The 18,370-nt window shown below is 58.0% G+C and overlaps 1 protein-coding gene across 1 annotated transcript in view; it reads left to right on the top strand.

Annotated features, from left to right (window-relative positions):
- Window positions 1–1,727: 1,727 nt before the first annotated feature.
- The window catches only part of SRC (SRC proto-oncogene, non-receptor tyrosine kinase), a 51,248-nt gene continuing 34,605 nt past the window's right edge, over window positions 1,728–18,370 (top strand). Inside the window, exon 1 of the mRNA XM_077778843.1 lies at window positions 1,728–1,915. The gene's annotated coding sequence lies outside the window, so the exon portion shown is untranslated. The remainder of the gene's footprint in view (window positions 1,916–18,370) is intronic.

The following is an 18,370-nucleotide window of genomic DNA, read 5'->3' as shown; positions in this document are numbered from 1 at the left end:
AGCCCAGAACTTTCAGTTGAGTTCCTGGGGATGAATGTGATGTGCCTGTAAATATTTAACAATTAGCTCACTGGAAGGAAAAAAAAAAGTCTAATTTCCAAGGTGAAAATATTCCCACCGGCCGTGGCGAATATCAAGTCACCAATGTGACATCGTTGAACTTGGAGTTGGAAAGAGATGAACGCATTTAGCTCCTGTGAGCGGTGTAAGCGTGGGTTCCGGCACCCACTGGATTCATGTCCTATCCCTGGCCCAGAGTGGCCTGGAAAGGCCCTCAGGAGTGAATAAGGGCTGAGAAACTTGCTCCTCCAGCCAGGGGCCCGCCCAGAATCCCAGGAAACTGCGGTTAATCTTTAAGCCAGCCCTGCAAACAAGCGCAGCTCTTTTCAGGCTGGCTTCTGGTGCTGGCTCTGCTGCTGGCCTCCTGTGCGACTTCGAGCAGCTTCTTCCCTCTCTGGCCTCAGTTTCCTGACTGTAAGAGCTACCATTAGCTGAGCACAAGCTCAGCCACCCTCACGCTTCTCCCTTCTCACCCTCTCAGGAGTCCTCTGTGGCCACCTTCACTTCTGTTTCACAGGCAAGGGGACTGGGCTAGAGAAGCTGGTAGATTTGTACCAGGTGCAGCAGGACCTAGTCTAGATTTGAACCCAAATCAGTCTGGCTCCAGGCCTTGCTCATTCCTGATCTCTTGGAGGCTCTATTGTACTCTGAGGCCTTTGGCTCCTATATTCTAGGCTTCCCCTCCCAGCTCCTCTTACGAGTAGCCTAGGCCTGGTGCTATTTGATCTGGCTGGGCCTTAGTTTCCCATCTTGTGAAATGGGAGAACTTTCAGAGGAGAGAAGAAGCAGGTGGTGGTATTTAAAGCTGGATTCAGACCCACCCTTCCCTAGGCCATGATTCCAGGAGGTCAAGAGAAGAGCCAAGGGTGCGGTGCCCACCCTTAATAGGGCAGCTCTGCAGCCTGGGCCAGGAGGTGGGGAGGGGGTTAAAGCGGTTGGCACAGTGGTTGGGGGAGCCTCTGTGGCCTAAAGTAGCATTTCCTTATTGTCTCCTTTCTCTGCTAGGCTCCTCCTTGCCCCCTGCATCTAGATGTAATTTTCCTCTTTATTTACTTGGAAGTGTGATTGCCACTAAATACCAGCTTCAGCCCCCTCATAAGCAGGAATATCCAGAACTCAGTGACTTCTGATGAGCTGCCTTAGTTACTGTTTTGCTTTGTTTTTAAATGCACATTAAAATGAGCCCATATCTATTAAAATAAATGTTGCTCCTCCCCAGGCTGTCCTTCCTGTCCCAGTCCCTGCTTTGGGAAACTGAGGTCAAGGCCAGAGTCCAAGGCCTGGTTCTTGTCAGGTGACTTCCTTCTCTGTGACTCAGTTTCTTCATCTGTAAAATGGGGATAATCCTCAGCCTGCCTAGCCTCGGGTGTTGTTAGGAATAGATCCTAAAGTCCACCTGGCCATTAGCGCCATGCCTGGCAAGGAGTGAGGGCTCCGTTAGTGCTGAGATTATCATNCCCGGCCGGGTGGGGGCAGGGTTTCCGCGTCTCCGCCCCCTGGCCTGCCCCTCCCGCACCCCTGACTCCAGTGGGGTGGGGGCCCCGCGTGTGGGTCTCTCCTAGGTCACCGGCGGGGAATCCGTCCCCGCACGCTTCCTCGTTCCTCCTCCTCCCGGCGGCCTGCCGGGCCCCTCCTCCCTGCTCGCGCGCTCCCTCCCTCCTCTTCCCCTCCCCGGGCCGCCGCCTCCTCCTCTCCTCCTCCCTTTCTCTCTCGATCTGTCTCTCCCGGCCCGGAATCCATTCCGGCCTGGGAGCCGGAGCGGCCAAGGCCGCCGACTGCCCGACCCCTTGGCCGTCCCGCGGTCCGCCCTCCGGTGCGTCTGTCTGCCGATGCGCCAGCCAGCCGACCGGCCCAGGTGAGCGCCCCCCGCCCGTCCGCGGGCCCCCAGTCCCGGCCGGCATGGGGGAACCCCCACGCGGGACCACCGTGGTGTTGGATCCCGGAGCCGCGGGGGCTCCTGTCCACCTCTCCAACCTCCGCCCCCGTGCCCGAGCCGCGATCCCGGAGCGCCGGGCGGGCGCACGGGGACCTGCCCGGCGNGGCCTGGCGCCCCCGGCCGGGGATGGGAGGTGGAGAGGGGGCCGGCAGGGTGGGCCTGGGGGCGCCAAGCCAGGGGCGCCGGGCCGGGGCATCAGGACCTCCCTATACTCCTGGGGCTTTGGGTAGGGCCTGGTGCCGCCGGCCTGGAAGAGACTGGGCCACGCTGCTGGTCCCCGCTACCCCCAGCCCCCCAGCCTCGCCCCTGGCAGGCCCAGCCGCCTGCCTGCTCAGAAGTTGGCAAAAGTTTTGGGTTTTCTCCACCAGGCCGGGTCCATCTGCCTGCCTGGGCTTCGGTTAGAGGTGGGTTTGAGTCCCAAAAGGGGCCACCACTTGCCCTGCTCTGTGTGGTCAGACGGCTGCCTACCCTCTCTGATCTGGGGGTCCTGATCAGTGGCAGGTGGGTCTGGCTGGGGCTACTGGGCTGGAGGAGGAATGGGGGTGAACAGAAGAGGCTCACCTGTGGGTGTGGGGTATCAATTCCACCTCTGGGGCCTTTAGGCCGATTGGACAGTGGGCAGAGCAAGTGCGTCTGGGGCAGTGTCCCTGGGTCACCAAGGGTGAGTCCAGGCCCTGCCACGGTGCTGCTGGGATCAGGCTTGCTTTCAGGGATAGGCCAGGCTGGTCCTGTTGCTGACCCTCTTCTCAGCCTCCTGTTAGGCAGGCGAGACACCAAGGCCTCTTGTCTCACAGGGTGACCTGGGCCAAGGGACTGCCCCTTTTGAGTCTCCACATATGGGAGGGGGAAGCATAGATGCACTTCACCGTGTAGGAGCTTGGTGTGCAGTAGGTGCTCCATAAATGACCGCTTCACTGGATGAATTGCCTAAAATGGGTGGGGGCCGAGGGTGCTGGCCCTAGTGGGGCTCATCTCAGAAGAGGATGGATTGGTGTCTGAAAAGCCACTTCATGACCCCTGGAGAAAGAATCAGCTCCCGCCCAGTCCTACCACGCAGCAGCTGTGTGACCTGAAGCAATTAGTATAAAATCGGCCCAATGGAGAAACTGAGGCTTGGAGAGGGGAAAGTGAGTTGACCAAGCCCACACAACTTGAAGCTGGGTCAACGCTTCAGAGAGCCCGGCCTGGCTGCCTCGCACCCCTCCAGTGTTGGGGGAGCAGGGGTTCGCCAGTGTGGGGCCAGGCACCCAACAGTGTTGGAAAAGGCTGTACTGATGAGTGGCTGCATGGAAGCCACGAGGGCCTTTGCCTTGGTGATGTGGTCTTTCCACCCGGGGAAGTGACTTACAGTGTGTCACCTCGCTCAGCTGACCGCCTGCCCAGGCCCTCCTGTGTGGCCCCTGGACTCTTCCTCCTGAAGGTGTCCTTGCCAGGATTGCCCTCTCCTCCACGAACTGCTTATCTGTTCTTGCTCTTGGGTCTAGCTTCAGGCCCACCTCTCCCAGGAAGGCTCCCCGGCTCTGCCCTCCACTCCCCAGCTTCTTCCTGGAGCATGAACTCTCCCTAGCTCATGCACAGTGCCTTCTTTTGCTTCTTCCCTGGTTGTGACCTAGGGTTTGGGGAGTGTCTGACTCCGCCAAGCCCCAGGAGTCAGGCTCAGTGACCTGCTGACAACCCCCTCCCAACCCCCAACCCCTTGGTTCTCTGGTGACCTCATTTCCCCAAACCTGCCTTGATGCAAACATCCATGACCCTGTATGGGCCTCTGCTATAAACCAGGAGTTTCAAACTGAGGCTGAGTGGTGTGGTGATGGGGTTCGTGAGTGAGGGCTGTAGGAGGCACCAGGTGGCACCCAGGAGGTGGTGCTGACTGAGAGTAACAGTTTGCTCGACTAAAGGAGAGACGGTGCTCTTTCTCCCCTTCCGTTCAGACACTCCCAGGGCCCCTGGGGTTGTGGAGAGTGGGCAGCCTGGGTAAGTCCTTGCTGCAGAATTGTGAACAGGTCCCTGGCCTCCCAGATATTTGAGTCTAGAGGGTGAGCCAAATAGCAAACAAGTTGCCGAATAAATTAATATATAATCACAGATGCGATAAGGGCCCAGAGAGAGAGGCGTGGGGTGCAGAGGAATCTTGAAGGAAACATGTAGGAGTTGGCCAGGCATGGAGCTAGGAGAAGGGCTTAGCAGGCAGAGGGAACTGCATGTGCAAAGGCCCTGAGGTGGGGGAGTGTGTGTTGTTATGGAGAAACAGTGGGAAAACCTCTGAGTCTGGGGCACAGAGAGTTAAGGAGAGTGGTGAGAGGTGAAATAGGGGGGTGGTAATTGGTATCCCCTTGTGTGAACAGACCTATGTTGGAGGCCAAGGGTACAGAGCTGGCAAAAGGTATCTGGTAGAAATAGATCTGTGGGCTGGACTCCAAGTATTCTGTGAGGGCCTAGATCAGGAGTCAGGAGGAGGAGGAGGAGGAGGAGACATTTGAGTTCGGGCTTTGAGAGCGGAGTAGGAGTTCACTGGTAGGAAGACGGGAGAGGGTGGCTGGAGGCTGGGAGTGAGCCCGGGAGCAGGCAGGGGTCACCTGGAGACCGAAGGTATGATGAGGGGTTAGGAGTCAGGTCTGCGTTCAAGTTCTGACAGTCTGTCTCCACTTGTTGTGGTTCGTCGGGTCATTTACTGTATTCTTCTGAGACTTACTTTCTTTGTCTTGAAAATGGGAACAATAAATATCTCCCTATCAGGTGACAGTTAAAGGACTGTTATGGCCCCAGTGCCTGGTGCCCGTAGGTACTTAGGAAAGGGACCTGCCTTGAGTGATGTTATACCAGCGTGTCACAGAGGCCCTCAGTGGATGAACTCACAGAGTCTGAAGGTGCCGGTCTGGGCAGGACTGGCCTAGGAAGGGATATTTGCAGACAAGGCCACCCATGTGCTGGGCGATTTGAGTCCTGCTCTGCCCTTGCTGGGTGAGGAAGCTGACCTGGGGAGAGTATCTATTGGTCTAGCTCAGCCCCACTTCGTGAAAGCCTGCCTTAGGTGAGATTGGTCCATTTTCCAGATGTAGATACCAAGACCCAGAGAGGAGAAGCCACTTCCTGCCTGGGTCACGCGGCTCCCACACCTCTATCTTCCCTTGGGTCCCTATAGTCCTTTACTTCCCCTCCACTGCTCTTACCCCCTTATCTCCACCGTAAACCACTCTGGTTTCCACTCAAGCCACTTGGCAGGGGGCGGGGGTACTTCCTCTGGGGCACCTCAGTTCCTCATCTGTGAAGTGGGATAATATGAGTCATGGCTCTTGGGATGTCCCACGAGGACCAAAATAAAGCATTTAGCACACATTAACCAGATAAATAGTGATGGGGCAGAACGAGACATTTCTCAAGTCCTTCCTCCTCTGGAGGCGACAGCCCCTCCCTGCGAATCAGTTTCTGAAGCTGTAAAATGGGCATGGGGCATACACTTAGTAAGGCCAAAGGCAGACTGGGATGAGATTGTACCAGCCTTTACCTGGTGATTACCCATCTGGGAGAGGTAGGCCCAGCACACGCTTTGCCTGTGTTCAAGGTCCCATTCCCACTGTAGGTCCAAAGGCAAGTCACGTAGCCTCTCTGAGCATCAGCCGCTGCACACCTCCCTTATGAAAATTAAATCAGCTAATTTCTCCCAGTGGCTTGAATCACTGGATGTTCAGTGACTGTTACATCTTTCTCCCTTGCCCTCCCTTGCGGGGGCTCAGATATTACCCAGCCTTAGGATGGCCAGGCCCGCACTGCTGTGCTGAGAAGCATTCTGGGGCCAAGTCTTGGCTTCATGGGAATGAGTGTGGGGAGAGATTAGCAATGTCTGCCATTGGCAGGGGAGTAGAGCGTGTTGTACGTGTGCCGTGAGTTTGTCAGTCCTGATCGATTCTGACCTTCTCTTTTCACAGATGGGGGAATTGAGGCCAGAAAGACCCAGGACATACTATCCAAGCCGGGAGAAAAATGCACATCTCTTGTCTTTTGATCCAGGGCTCTCCTGACTCAGCCAGCCTGTCCCTTTCCGCAGGACAGCCTGGGTGGGGAGGAGTCCAGAGACAGATGACTGGGGAGGATCCCAGAGCCGGAAGCAAAACCCCCCGTGTCCCCACTCCTTGCTATAGGACCTTGAGCAATAATGACTCCTCTCTAACCTGGGCCTAGTTCCTCTCCTCCCCGTAGACTAACCAGAGGAGTTCCAGGATAAAAGGAGAAGCTAAAGGAGAGGAGAAGCAGATGATCTTGGCCAAGTTCCCGCCTGCCCTGGTCCTCAGTTTCCTCCTCTGTGCAGTGAGGGCTTCTCCCTCTCTGAGGCTCTGGGATGGGGATCCTAGCCAGGGAGCTCTCCAGGGCAGGCATGACCGAGTCCTCTTAGAGTGCATGTAGGCTGTTTGAGACTGTGGGCATGAGTCCTTCAAGTCCTCAGACCCACTGGGCCGCGAGGCCAACATAGACAGACTCCTGGTGCCAGGGATGGAAGTCAGGTTCGGATGGTGTCAGGAAACTCGGCCTTGGCAGGCCTGATTGCCTTCTCTCAGCCTGCCCGGATTTGCTGCCCTAATTTGCAATGTGTCTGAAGTGGAGGTCCCCATGCCATGTCCTCTCCAGCCAGGTCATAGCAAGGTGACCCATTCCATCCTTTGCCGCAGCATGGGGTAGGCAGAACTTTTGCTCCTATTACAGAGAAAAGGAAACTGAGGCTCAGAGAGGCCAAGGTCTGGGGCCACAGTCGCCCAGCACAGTAAAGTGTGAGCCCAGACTTCTGGCTTCTGGGTGATCTGTAGCGTCTGAGTCCCACGGAGTGTGCACCCAGCTTGCCTGAAATCTTTGCTGGGGGGAGGTGACCCTGACTTTCTGGGCCTCTGGTTCTGGATTATGGATCTCTGCTCAGACCTGAGTGTTGGGTCTTGCAAGGGGCTGGGGGTGACATCTCACGGGTGCTCAGTGGAAGCTCACGGCATATGAGTAGACGTAGCAAGGCTCTTGGAGCCACTTGGTTCTGAGTTCAAATCTTGATTCTGCCATTTGCTGTGTAGGATTGTGGGAAAACAATTGCTTGGAGCCCCAGTTTCCCTGTCTTTGGAACGGGGATGACAGTGCCCGTGCCAGCTTTGACAAGGTGGTGTGAGCATCTGATGAGCTACTGTATGTCTGCTTTGGCACAGAGCCTGCATACAGTAAGTGCTTAATATCTTCGTGATTATGAAGGTAATTCCCTGACGAGGTGGGAATTCGGGGCAGGAATTGCAGGCCGACCGATCAGGGAATCCCTGGGGCTGAGTCTAGATACCTGTGTCTGTGGCAGGGGTGGGGTGTGGCTGAGGGGAAGGGTAACTAGAAACAGATAAGTTTTATGACTGGGTGGACTGGAAACCACTGTCGCCATCTAGCCTCTGAGCGTGGCTCCTGCCTCAGCCGAACTGTGACTTGTCTGTGACTTGTCAAGGCCTCCCAGTGTCCTAAGCCCTGGCACTGAAGGCCTTCTCACTGAACGGGTCCCTCCCTGTGAAGGTGACCACTGATGGCACCTTGGGTGCTTTGCCCCTTGGCCTGCCTGGCCTGAGAGGCAGGAGCTGTTGCGCTGGGGCTTCCTGGGGGAAAGTAGCTGAGGCTCAGATAGAGGTGAGATGGGCCCAGATCACAGCAGGGGCTCCCGGAGGTGAGCTCTTCCTGACCCCACCCTGGTCACTCCTACATTTCCCTTCCACCCAGGTGCCCCTTTAGCCTTTCTGGAAGGCTCTCTTCCTGTGTGCCTGGGCTTCCCACTCGCCTCTGTGGGCCCACTGCCCAGCGGTCCACCCTCTCACAACTTGACTAAGCGGCTGATGCCTCTGCCTCCAGAAGGCTCTTAGTGACCCCTCTCTGTACCCCCACCTGGCTCCGTTCTTCCCTCCTCTGCACCCCGCTGCCCCTCTCTGCCTTCCCTCATGGCTCTGACACATTCCGCCTTAGACGGCAAGTCATAGGATTTTTTTTTTTTGCCTCCTAGGCAGTAAGGCGGTAACCATCACTCTGAGGCTGCCACACTTGACAGTTTGCGAAGCACTTTCCACAGTCTCCTCTGAGCATCCCCCAGCAGAGCTAAGCAGGTGGGGAGACTGAGGCCTCAAGCTCAGGGCCACCTCAGCTGCCCTCTCTGCTTGAGCTGATGGGACTGAACCCCACCCCCGTTCCCAAGAACCCCCAGTCTCCTGAGGCAGGAACCCCTCTCTCCGAGCCCCAAGAAGGGATTTGGAGGTTCAGAGAGGCAGAGTGACTTAGGTCTGAGGTCACGTGGCGTGGAAGGCCTGCAGAGCTGAGAAGGGGCGGATTGTGCCCACATTCCCACGGCTTTTGAGTGGAGAACCAGATGTACCCGTGATCCTGAGGGGAGAGTGACCAGCCGCTGGGTTCCTTCAGAAGGCATTGGCTCCCTCAGCACATAGCGGAGCCCTTGTTCGGGGTGAGTGCTCATGTCTAGTCCTCCCGGTGTCTTGTGAGGCCGCGGTTCTGGCCCCATTTCACCAGAGAGGAAACCGAGTCTCAGACAAGCAAAGAGACTTGCCCAAGGTCACACAGTGCATGAATTTGGACCCAGGGCCCCATGAACACTACAGTCTACCCCTACCCCCCCCATCCCCCATCCAGGCTGAGCCCTTTTTTGCCTCCTGTCTGACCCCTCACCCTCCCTCAGCCCCTGCTAGGCATTCCTCTGAGGGCAGAGGCCAGGAGACTTCTCTGGGGAGCCACCTGCCCCCAAGCCCAGGGCTTCTCCACCTCCACCTGCTGTTACCCACAAGCTCTGTGACTTTGGTGAGTCAGCTCACCTCTCTGTGCTTCAGCTTCCCTACCTGAAAAATGGGCCTAACGATAGTATTCACGTTATGAGCTTGTTCTAAGAATGAAGTGAGGTGCTTGATACTCTCAGCAAAGCCAGCACATAGCACACCCTCAGTAAATGTTAGCCGCTGCTTTGTTATAATTCGTACCAACTTCAAGAGGAGAGGATTGACAATCCCATTCTCCAGATAGGGAAGCCGGGACTCAGAGGAAGGAAGCAGCGTCCACCAGGCCACTGGGGAATGTCACAGCTAGAAGGTTCCTGGGGCACATCCCATTTTCCAGATGGGGCAGCTGTTTCTTTCTGGGACTCAGTTTTCTCATCTGTGCAGTGGGTTTGTGCATGTTGTGGAGAGATAGTCTATCACATCAAACCGATGTGGTCCATCTGTCAGTAGCTACCCTAGTGAGAGAGAGAGTGGGAGGTCGGAGTTCCTCTTCTATCTGGGTTGGTGGGGCTGTGCCCTGTGCATTTTGTCTCTGAGTTTTGCCAAGTTCTCAAGTCCGGGCCTGTCTAGGAGGCTGAAACAGGCCCAGCGGGCCTTCTGTGCCCTATGGCTGCTGGCACCCAGGTCCCACCACATCACCTGTTCCATCTGCCTCCTCTGCTGCATGCCCTGGACAAATGGCTTCTCTTACTGAGCCTCAGTTTCCTTATCTACGAGATGGGGCAGGAGTCTCTTCTTCGCTGGGCTGTTGGGGAGACTGGCTAAGCTCATTTCCCCCCAAATGCCTGCCTACGCCAGGCTTATAGGAAGTACCCAGCTAGTGGCGATGGCTGTAAGGATGGGAGGCTCCTGACTGCTAGGAAGGGGGAACAGCACTCCAGGCAGAGGGCCCATGTGACCAAAGTCTCAGAGGCAGGACGTTTAGGGAGCACCCTGCGGTTAGGTGGGGTAAGTGGGAGAGGACTGCCAACTTCCAGGATTTGGGCTGACCCTGAGGGAGGTAGGCAGGGTGTCAGCAGTCACCCTGGTGATGTTGACCTTCCTGCCCTCCAAATTGTAGATTTGCCCTTGGAGGCTTGGGAGCAGCCACCTGTGATCCCCACCCCCATCCCTGCCAGGTGTTCCCGAAGGCCCTGGGACCAGATGAGCCACAGTTCTATTTGGGGACAATTCTGCTGTTCCCGTTTCTCTCCTGTGCCCTAGTTTTAGAAACGACGTGGGTTTGGTTACCAGTTGGCCATTTGCAGAAAGCACCCCCCCCCCCACTCCGCCCATACCTTAGATCTGTGGGCAGCCTGGGCAAAACAGGACTCATTATTGCATCTGGAAGTTGTTCCTGGCCTCTGTCCCTGGGTCTTCTGGGTAGGGAGTTGGCATCTGGACTCCTGATTACCTGCTGCTGGTGTCGGGGCTTGTGCTGGGTGCTGGAGACCCCAAGGGGTGTATTCTGGGAGCAGCCAGCACTCTGGTGTAGACGGACACAGACACTGATCATTGCCCTACCACAGGGTAGGCACATATGAATGGTGGCAGCCCATCACAAGGCCAGAAGGGCTTCCTAGAGGAGGTGATACCTGGCCTGAGTCTTAAAGGGTGAGCAGGAGCTCGTGAGGGAAAAAGCATCGTGAGGGCATGCCAGGAAGAAGGGAGGGCATGGGCGAAGATCTGGAGGTGTGAACTCACCTGGTGTGTGCAGGCATAGGTCATGAACAAGGCAGTTAGGAGGTGACTAGGTTGACCAGGCAAGCCCTCAAACCCTCGGCAGGCTTTGCTGAGGCCTCCTGCTGACGGTGTGATGGGAAGACAAAGAGAAGGGTCCGACCGGGCTCCCGTGCTCAGTTACTGTTGTCAAATGAAGGTAGCTCATGGGGGCTGGGGTTCCAGATAGGGATCAAGAACCCCTCTCTGGGGCAGAAGGTGGGAGCTGGTTGGGGCCTTGGAGGGAGCAGGCCAGGGAGGACTTCCTGGAGGAAGTAGTACCTGACGTACCTGGAAGGATGGGCCAGTTCTCTGTGAGGAGGTGGCGCTTGAACCAGGGCCTGAAGGTGCGGTGTGAGCAGCGTCTCTTGTTGGAGCCCGGAGGAGTGGTCGAGTCTTGACTTGAGAGCTGGCTGGTGGCCATCGGTGGAGAGCGCCACGGGCATGCTCGGGGGTCTTCCTGCTGTCCTTAGGCACAAGGAGGGACTGCTGGACAGGACCGATTGGTCCGGCACTGTGGGCATTCCGTTGGCGCTGTGGCTTTTGGTGAGGTGGCCCTGGAGAGAAAGTGGGTGCTAGCCAGGCAAATGGGATGGATTGGGGAGCAGTGAGGTGAGGGGGTGGGGGCCTCTGTCCCCTCTCTGCCTCCTTGTACATCCTTTCCCTGCGGAAGCCGGCCTGGCCGGAAGTGGTGGAGATGTGTTGGGGCCTGGCTGGCCAATTCCGAAGGCGCCTGGGGGATGGGCTGTGTGTGGGGCAAGGGCGCTGGGTTCAGGGCCCGGCCTCCCCACCTTGTTGGGTAAACCTTGCCAGGGTAAAGATCTCCCCACTTGGATGCAGGGTTAGGCATGGTTGCCCATTTGTGCCTCCAGAAAGCCCCCTCCGCCCTCTTGCACCCAGAGGGTCTGTTCTCCAGGCAAGGTGAGTTGAGAACCATGGCTAAAGATTGTGGTGCCAGATGCGTATAGGTTTGAAGCCCAGCTTTGTTCTCTGTTGGCTGGGAGATCTTGGCCAAATATCTTTGCCCTTCTGAGCCTCAGTTTCCTCATCTGCAAAAATGGAGGTCACCCTAGAGCCTCCCTCTGAGGATGTAATGAGATGTCAGGGACCCCAGCTCCTGGCGCACCACCAGGGGTGGTGGGGCCTGCTGTGCGGCTGAGGAGTGGCTTCCAGTCTGCCCCGGGCTCAGCACAGGCACTGAGGACAAAGCCCCTTTGTGGTAGGACAGATGGAGCCTGGGAGCCCCCCTCTTCGGGGACCAGAGGGCCACCTGCCCCTCCTCCTCACCCAGTTCCCCCGAGGGAAGGCGCTTCCTCAGACAGAGAAGATGGGAAATGAAAGTCGGGTTGTGCAGGAGGAGAGGCTGGGCTGCAGCTGCGCGGGCCGGAACCTGGCTGGTGAACTTGGGTGGACCCGCGCCTTCCCTGGGCCATCTTCTCAGGGCCCTGGGCAGCCCTGGAAGGTCCCAAGCCCACTGTGTGTGCCCAGTTCACTCATCCACCTGTCCGTCTATCTGTCTGTCCATTCAGCCGTCCATCCATCCACCCATCCATCTATCCGGAATTACCAGGCATCCACTCCATGCTAGGCCCTAGGCTTTTGGCCAGTGTCCACTCTGACCGGATGGTGCCCAAGCACCCCAGCTGTTAACCGTTTCGAATGTCACACCCACTGCAGAGTATTCAGTCATGGGTGAGACAGAAGTGGCCCCTGTCCTCATCATATGTGGACTCTCACTATGTCATCAGAGCTGCGGTCCGCGCTAGGAAGGAGAAGTCGGAGGTTCTCACTCCAGCTGGGGGAGGTCAGAGAGGCCTTCTGCAAGGAGGTATAGCTTTTGAAACGAGACTCAAAGAGAGAGTGGAGTCGTCCGGGTGTGTTGCCACTTAAACAGGTGGTTAGGAAAGGCCCTCTGAGAAGGTGGTGTTTGAGTAAAGCGCTTGAAGGAAGTGAAGGAGTGAGGTGTGGAGATGTCAGGGATACTGTGCTCTGGGTAGAGGGAGCAGGTGCAAAGTGCAAGTGCAAAGCCCAAGGCAGGTGCTGCCTACTGGGTTCTTGGGGGAAGGGGAAGCAGCAGACCGAGTGAGAAGGGCCAGAAGGGCCGAATAGGTGACAGGGGGCAGAGTCCTCTCTAGGGCTTTGGAGGCCCCTCGAGGACTTTGTCCTTTGTTAGGGGCTGTGAAAGGTGTTAAGTGGGAGTGATGGCTCAGACTGACATTTCAGAAAGGCTCTCTGCCCCCAGGTGGCCCGCTTGGAGGAGGAGGTTGGGCCTGAACTAGGGGGTGGCCGTGTACTTGGATTCAGGATGTGTTTGGAGGCGGGACTGACAGGGCTTGGAACTGAGTTACACGGGGGCAGGAGGAATCATCTTTCCTCTCTTGGGCTCCTGGTGATGAGGGGCCAAGTCCCCACCACAGAGCACTGTGGCTTCTGGTTTATGTTCATCCCCTCTCCCCAGTCCTTCTGGAGGCACGAATTCCCAGCAACTTCTTCACCTTGTCCTAAGGACTGGACTAAGCCCTCCAGTTGCTGGGGCTCTAAACAACTGTGCGCCTTAGGTGAAACTGGCAGGACCCTACCCATTTTACAGATGAGAAAACTGAGGCAAAGAGTGGGACCTCCACAGCCTGGGCTATACAGTGGGGCAGGGTCGGGGTTTGGTCTCTCAGGACTCGGGGGATCTATGGATTTGGGGGAATATGGACTTTGCCTCCCCCTACCAGTTCCAGTTCAAGATTCTGGGTGTACCTGAGATTTGTTTTCCGCCCTGAACTGTCTTGGGGAGATGGAGGCTGCTCAGTATGACCTCAGGGTCAGGGGTGGGGTCAGGAGCCTAGACTCTCACGTGCCATGTGACTTGGACCTCAGCTTCCTCTGTTGGGGGTCCTCCCTCACAGCAGCTTTCGGAGGACCGGAGAGAACAATGCATGTAAAATGCCGGGCATACAATACACATTCAGTAATCAGCAGGTATTTTTATTATTGCTGTTTCTGTGGGGGAGTAAGGGCACGTGTGTAAGTCTGGCCTCTGGCTACGTCCACACACAGAGCTGGGCTTTGGGGGCAGGGCGGGAGTTGCCAGGTGATGTCTTCTAGATAACTCAGCACCAGGGGATTGAAGGTCCCCCGGGGTCCACGCCCAATGCCACTTGCCGCACGGGGGAAACTGGCCACGAAGCAACTTGGGACAGAGCAGGGTTTTACACCAGGTGGCGTGCCGCCTTGCCCGGCTCCTGCGTTGCCCACTTCCGGGCCTTCCTCTTCCCTCTAGGGCTTCTAGGCTGTGGACAGGTGTAGACAGACCCTAGCGGGAAGGGACCCTGCAATCTACAGGGGAGGTGAGGACCTGCGGTCTGGAAAGGGCTCCCCTTCCTGCCCAGGAAGAAACCCAAGAGCTGCAGGGGCTGGACTAGTTCTGTCCCCATGGGGCTGGATCAGGGGGCTCTGTTCCATGGTCCGCGTTGCCCTCAGCGGGCTGGCCGCAGGTCCTGTCGCGGGCAGCACGCCTGCCTCTCTCTGCTGGTGCCAGAACAAGCCTGCGTGCGGCGCCTGCCCCTCCCCGGCCACACTGGCGGAGCCGGTTTGAGCCCTGCCCGCCCCGAGCGTGTTTGCGCCATGGACACACGGGACCAGACATGTTGTGGCTGCTCTGGCCTGTGGATGGCCCCTGGCTCACTCTTCCCTCACTCCTCGCTCGCTCAGCAGACATCCCCTGCTCCCCGTTCTGTGCCTGGGCCCGTGCCGGGTGCGGCTTGGGGCCCGGAGTTGTCCCGGACTTGCACACGGCCTGTGTAAGTCAGGGGGGTCAGAAGCTCTGCGACAGGGACGTGCCCGGCAGTGGCAGGAGAGAGCGGCGGTCGGGGCATAGGCTGTGCGACTCGACAGGCCCAGGGCCGAGGCCTGTGCCTCTTCATAGGCGGCCCTGGGTAGGACCCATTCATCCTTCCCTTCCCCCCTCCTTGCACTGGGGTTTGTGAAGTCTCAAGGGAGGCAGGCAGAGCTTTGGGGAGGTGACGGCGTGTGCCAGCTCTGAAGGCTAGGGGGTGATTACAAGCTGGGGGGGGGCAGGGGGGAAGGAGAACGCGGCAGGCCTCCATCCTGGGAGCAGCAGGCAGGAGTTTTGAGGCATCTTGCTGCCGGCCGGCCCCAGCCTCAGATGCCCCCGGCCTCGGAGGTCTGCCAGAGGCACCCCGTCACGGGTAAGTAGAGGGAGGCCTGGACTTCCTGAGCTCACACAGCCGGGGCAGGCCACCTGTGTGTGGGCCTTGAGACTGGAGGAGGGGGTGGAGCTCAGGGCGGACCGCGTGGCAGGGCCAGGCCACCAGGTGCTCCTGCCCACCAATGTCCCTGGAGGGAGTTCCTGCACGGGTGTGGGTGGGGGGCACTGCGTGTTCCCAGAGCAGAGAGGCAGGGCTGCTGGCGGGGGAGAGGGAGCGCTGTGTGCCCCTGAAGGCAGTGGGCAGAGGCTGCTGGCTGGCAGTTGTCCCCCCCAGGCCCTCAGCCAGCGGGGATGGGGCAGCTGGGAGCCCCAGGGGAGAGACGACCTTGGAGACTTGTGACCTCAGTAGCGTCGGGTGGGGGTGGGGTGGGGATGGAAGGTCAGGACCGGGAACGCCAGGGTCTCTGTTCGGGTACAGGTGCTGAGCCCCGAGATGGGGTGTGATTTACACAGTGATTTTGATGGTGGTACTGGCTGGGTCCCCGAGACCTGCCTGTATGGGGCCCGGTGCCTCGGGAATCTTCTCTGCCGCCCCAGCGCCCACACCCTCAACCAGCCTCACCTCGCTGTGGGATGCGGGGCTGGGTGCCCCCACAGAGTCTCAGCCCTTGGTCTGTGAATGGGGATATCTCACGAAGGCTCCCTGACACCAGGGCTGTGACCCCCTGGCCTGTGACCACCCTGCCCGCCTGCTGTCAAGGCTGCTTGGCCTGGACTCGGGGATAGAGAGGCCAGAGTAGGGTGGGTGAAAGCCCCCACGTGCACCGACCTCACCTGCCCCAGGATGCTCTGATGGGCAGGAGGACCCGGCAGCCCCTTCCAGTGAGCTCCCCCTCTGGCCTCGGTGGAGGGGGTGGTGGGGAGCCGGAGTGGGAAACACGGAGCCACCCGCTGTGTGCTGGTCTTTTCCCCTATTTTGCTGTTGGGGGGACTGAGGCTGCATGACTTCACTGACCTTACACTACCTTTGGGCCTTTGCCCAAGCAGTCCCTTCTGCCTGGATTGTACTTCCCCTCCCTCTTTTCACACACTGCCCAGCCTTTGGAGCTCAGCTGAGATGTCCCCTCCTCTGGGAAGTCCACTGTGGTTTAGGCCCCCTCTAGCCCGCTAGAGTTCGAGATCACTGTGGTCTGCCAGTGTCACTCTGCTCAGTAACCTTACCCTGCCCTGCCCCACACCCTCAGGGGCCTGAGAAAACCTTCATGGCCTCTCAGGTTTTCAGGACCTTCTGACCTAGATGGCTGGACAGATCCCTCTCAGGGCCTCCTTCAGACCTTCTCAGGCCTGGGCCAAAGACCAGCAGTGGCCCAGTGAAGCTGGGACCCACATAGTCCTCTCACTCAATAACCCCCTGCACATCTGACTTTCCTGCCTCAGAGCCTTTGCACATGCTGTGCCAGCCTCCTAGACCGCCCTTCCCATGCAGGCCTTCTTATCGGTCCAGTGGAGAGAGGATGCGCTTTGGTATCACTTGGACCTGGGTTGGCGTTTGGGCCTCCATGTCCTGGCTGGGCTGCTTCCCGGAGACTTTATGTTCTCACGTGAGAAATGAGTGTGGTCATGGCTCACTTCAGACCTGCTGGGAGCGTTTGAAGGGTGCGTGAACCCTAGGCGGGAGGGTGTGAGGGGAAAGCGTGTGGCCATCAGCATGCCCCCTTCCTCCAGCCTGCACCAGAGCAGCTGACGGCACTCACTGAGTTCTGGAGAGGGAGCCCAGGTGGCCCTACACCCTACCAAGAAGACCCACCCCCCATAGCTTCCTTCCTTGGGTCCTTCCCTGAGGGAGAAGCTCAGAGAGGGAGGGACTTGCCAGTCAGCTGCTAAGAGGTGAGAGTTTAGTCACATCATTTAATCTCTCTGAGCCTCAGTTTCCTTATCTGTACATGGGGTAATGACACATAGTAGGTCCTAAGGAAACACTAGCTGTTACTACTGTCATTGTGCATATTCCTCCACTCTGAAGCCAGGGTCCTTTCCATGTTCTGAAATCACTTGTAGAAAAACATCCCGGTTTGACAGGGAATTCCTCTGAGAGTGTGAAGGAAAAGTGGAATCAGGTGAAGAGCCCTGCCTGAGGGTGGGGTGGTGCGGGGAGCTTCCATTCTAGTGGGGGAGGGCGGAGGGACGGGGCGTGTAGGGGAGGCAGAAGAGGGATTTAGCCCCCATCTATGAAATGGGAGCGTCGGACTGGCATCCCCCGCCATGCTCCCCTGCCTCAGCTTCCTCCTCTGGGGACAGGGCAGTGCCTGCAGCACTTGCCCTGAGGGGCTGTTGTGAGGAGGGAGGGGGCGTCAGTTGGGGACCCAGCCTTGGAGGCTCAGAGGGTCACATGTTCACCCCGTAAGTGGTCCTTGGGCTGCGTGGCCTTACGTCAGCCCCTCTCCCTGTCCTGGCCTCCATTTCCCCTTATGGAAAATGGATTGGCCAGGGAGCCCTGCTTAGTCCCTGATGTGTGGATGACTTGCAGGGGTCCAGCTGGGACTGTGGCTGTGGAGAGAGGGGCTGACAGCAGCCCAGGGCCAGGGGAGCCAGGATCCCCAGCTGGCCCTCCTTTATCTTGGATGGTGGCCTGGGCCCTGGCTTGGCTTCTCTGAGCCTTCCTCTGTCCCCGCCTCTAAAAGAGGGGACTGATCGTCCCTGCAGAGCTGGGTCCTGGTGAGACCCAGAGAACTAAGCAATAATGAAGCAGTCGTGTTCATAATAGTGAGGGCCCCGCTTACAAAGCATGGCCTGTGTGCTCAGGGCCCTGATTGGTTAGCTCACTTGCCTTTGCGACCTCCTGGGGGGGTGACATGGGCATCTCCATGGTACTGAGGGGGTCTTTGGTCAATTTACCCAGAGTCCTCCCATGGGCTGCCGCAGGGCCCCCCAACCACGATGCTGTACCCCACCTGGGTCAGGCAGGTGTCTGCTTGGGACTTTCTGGTCCCCTCCTTCCAGAGGCAGGACCATGGCTGCCAATGGTGGGCTGTTTCCCTCCCCACCACATCCTCCCTCCTCCCCCCTCCCCCCAACACATTCCTGACACAGCCTCCACCACCCATTCTTCCTGCCCCTGATTGGGCCTCTGTTATCAGGAGACATTCCTGGACTGGCTGAGAAGAGCTCCCACCTTGCCCTTCTGAGAGGGGCTGTGACTGCTGATCTAGGCCCTATGAGGCTGCAGAGCCTTGACAGTTCAGGTCTGCTTGCTGATGCTGTCTCTTATGAGCTCTGTGACCTTAGGCAAGCCCCTTGACCTCTCTGGGCCTCAGTTTTCTCATCTGCAAACCAGGGCTGACCACATAGGGCTGCAGTCGGTTCATCTGGACTCATGCATGTAGTGTACTTCTTAGCATGGTGCCTGACATACAGGGGTCAACCAGCTGTTGTTAGCGTCGGAGAATCAATTGTCCCTCCTTTTTTGTGGGGCCCCCAGTTTGGATGGATGGCATGCGTCTACCTTCTGCTGAGTGCACATCTGGAGGGCCCCGTAGGCTTTTTCTTCTTCAGGCCTGTGGGACGAGTGAGAAGGCGGAGCCGAGAGAGACTCTTTTCAGAAGTTGAGAATGTGCTGTGTGACCTTGGGCAGCCCCTGTCCCTCTCTGAGCCTCCTTTTCCTGGTCCGATCTCGCGAGCAGTTGGATGCGGGCGAGGCTCTGCCTGAGCCCCTTCTTGTCTCCATCACTGTACTCT

The sequence above is a fragment of the Crocuta crocuta genome, unplaced genomic scaffold (assembly GCF_008692635.1).
Source record: "Crocuta crocuta isolate KB4526 unplaced genomic scaffold, BGI_CrCroc_1.0 scaffold248, whole genome shotgun sequence".
Classification (NCBI taxonomy): Eukaryota; Metazoa; Chordata; class Mammalia; order Carnivora; family Hyaenidae; genus Crocuta; species Crocuta crocuta.
This window is presented reverse-complemented; position numbering and strand designations above follow the sequence as displayed.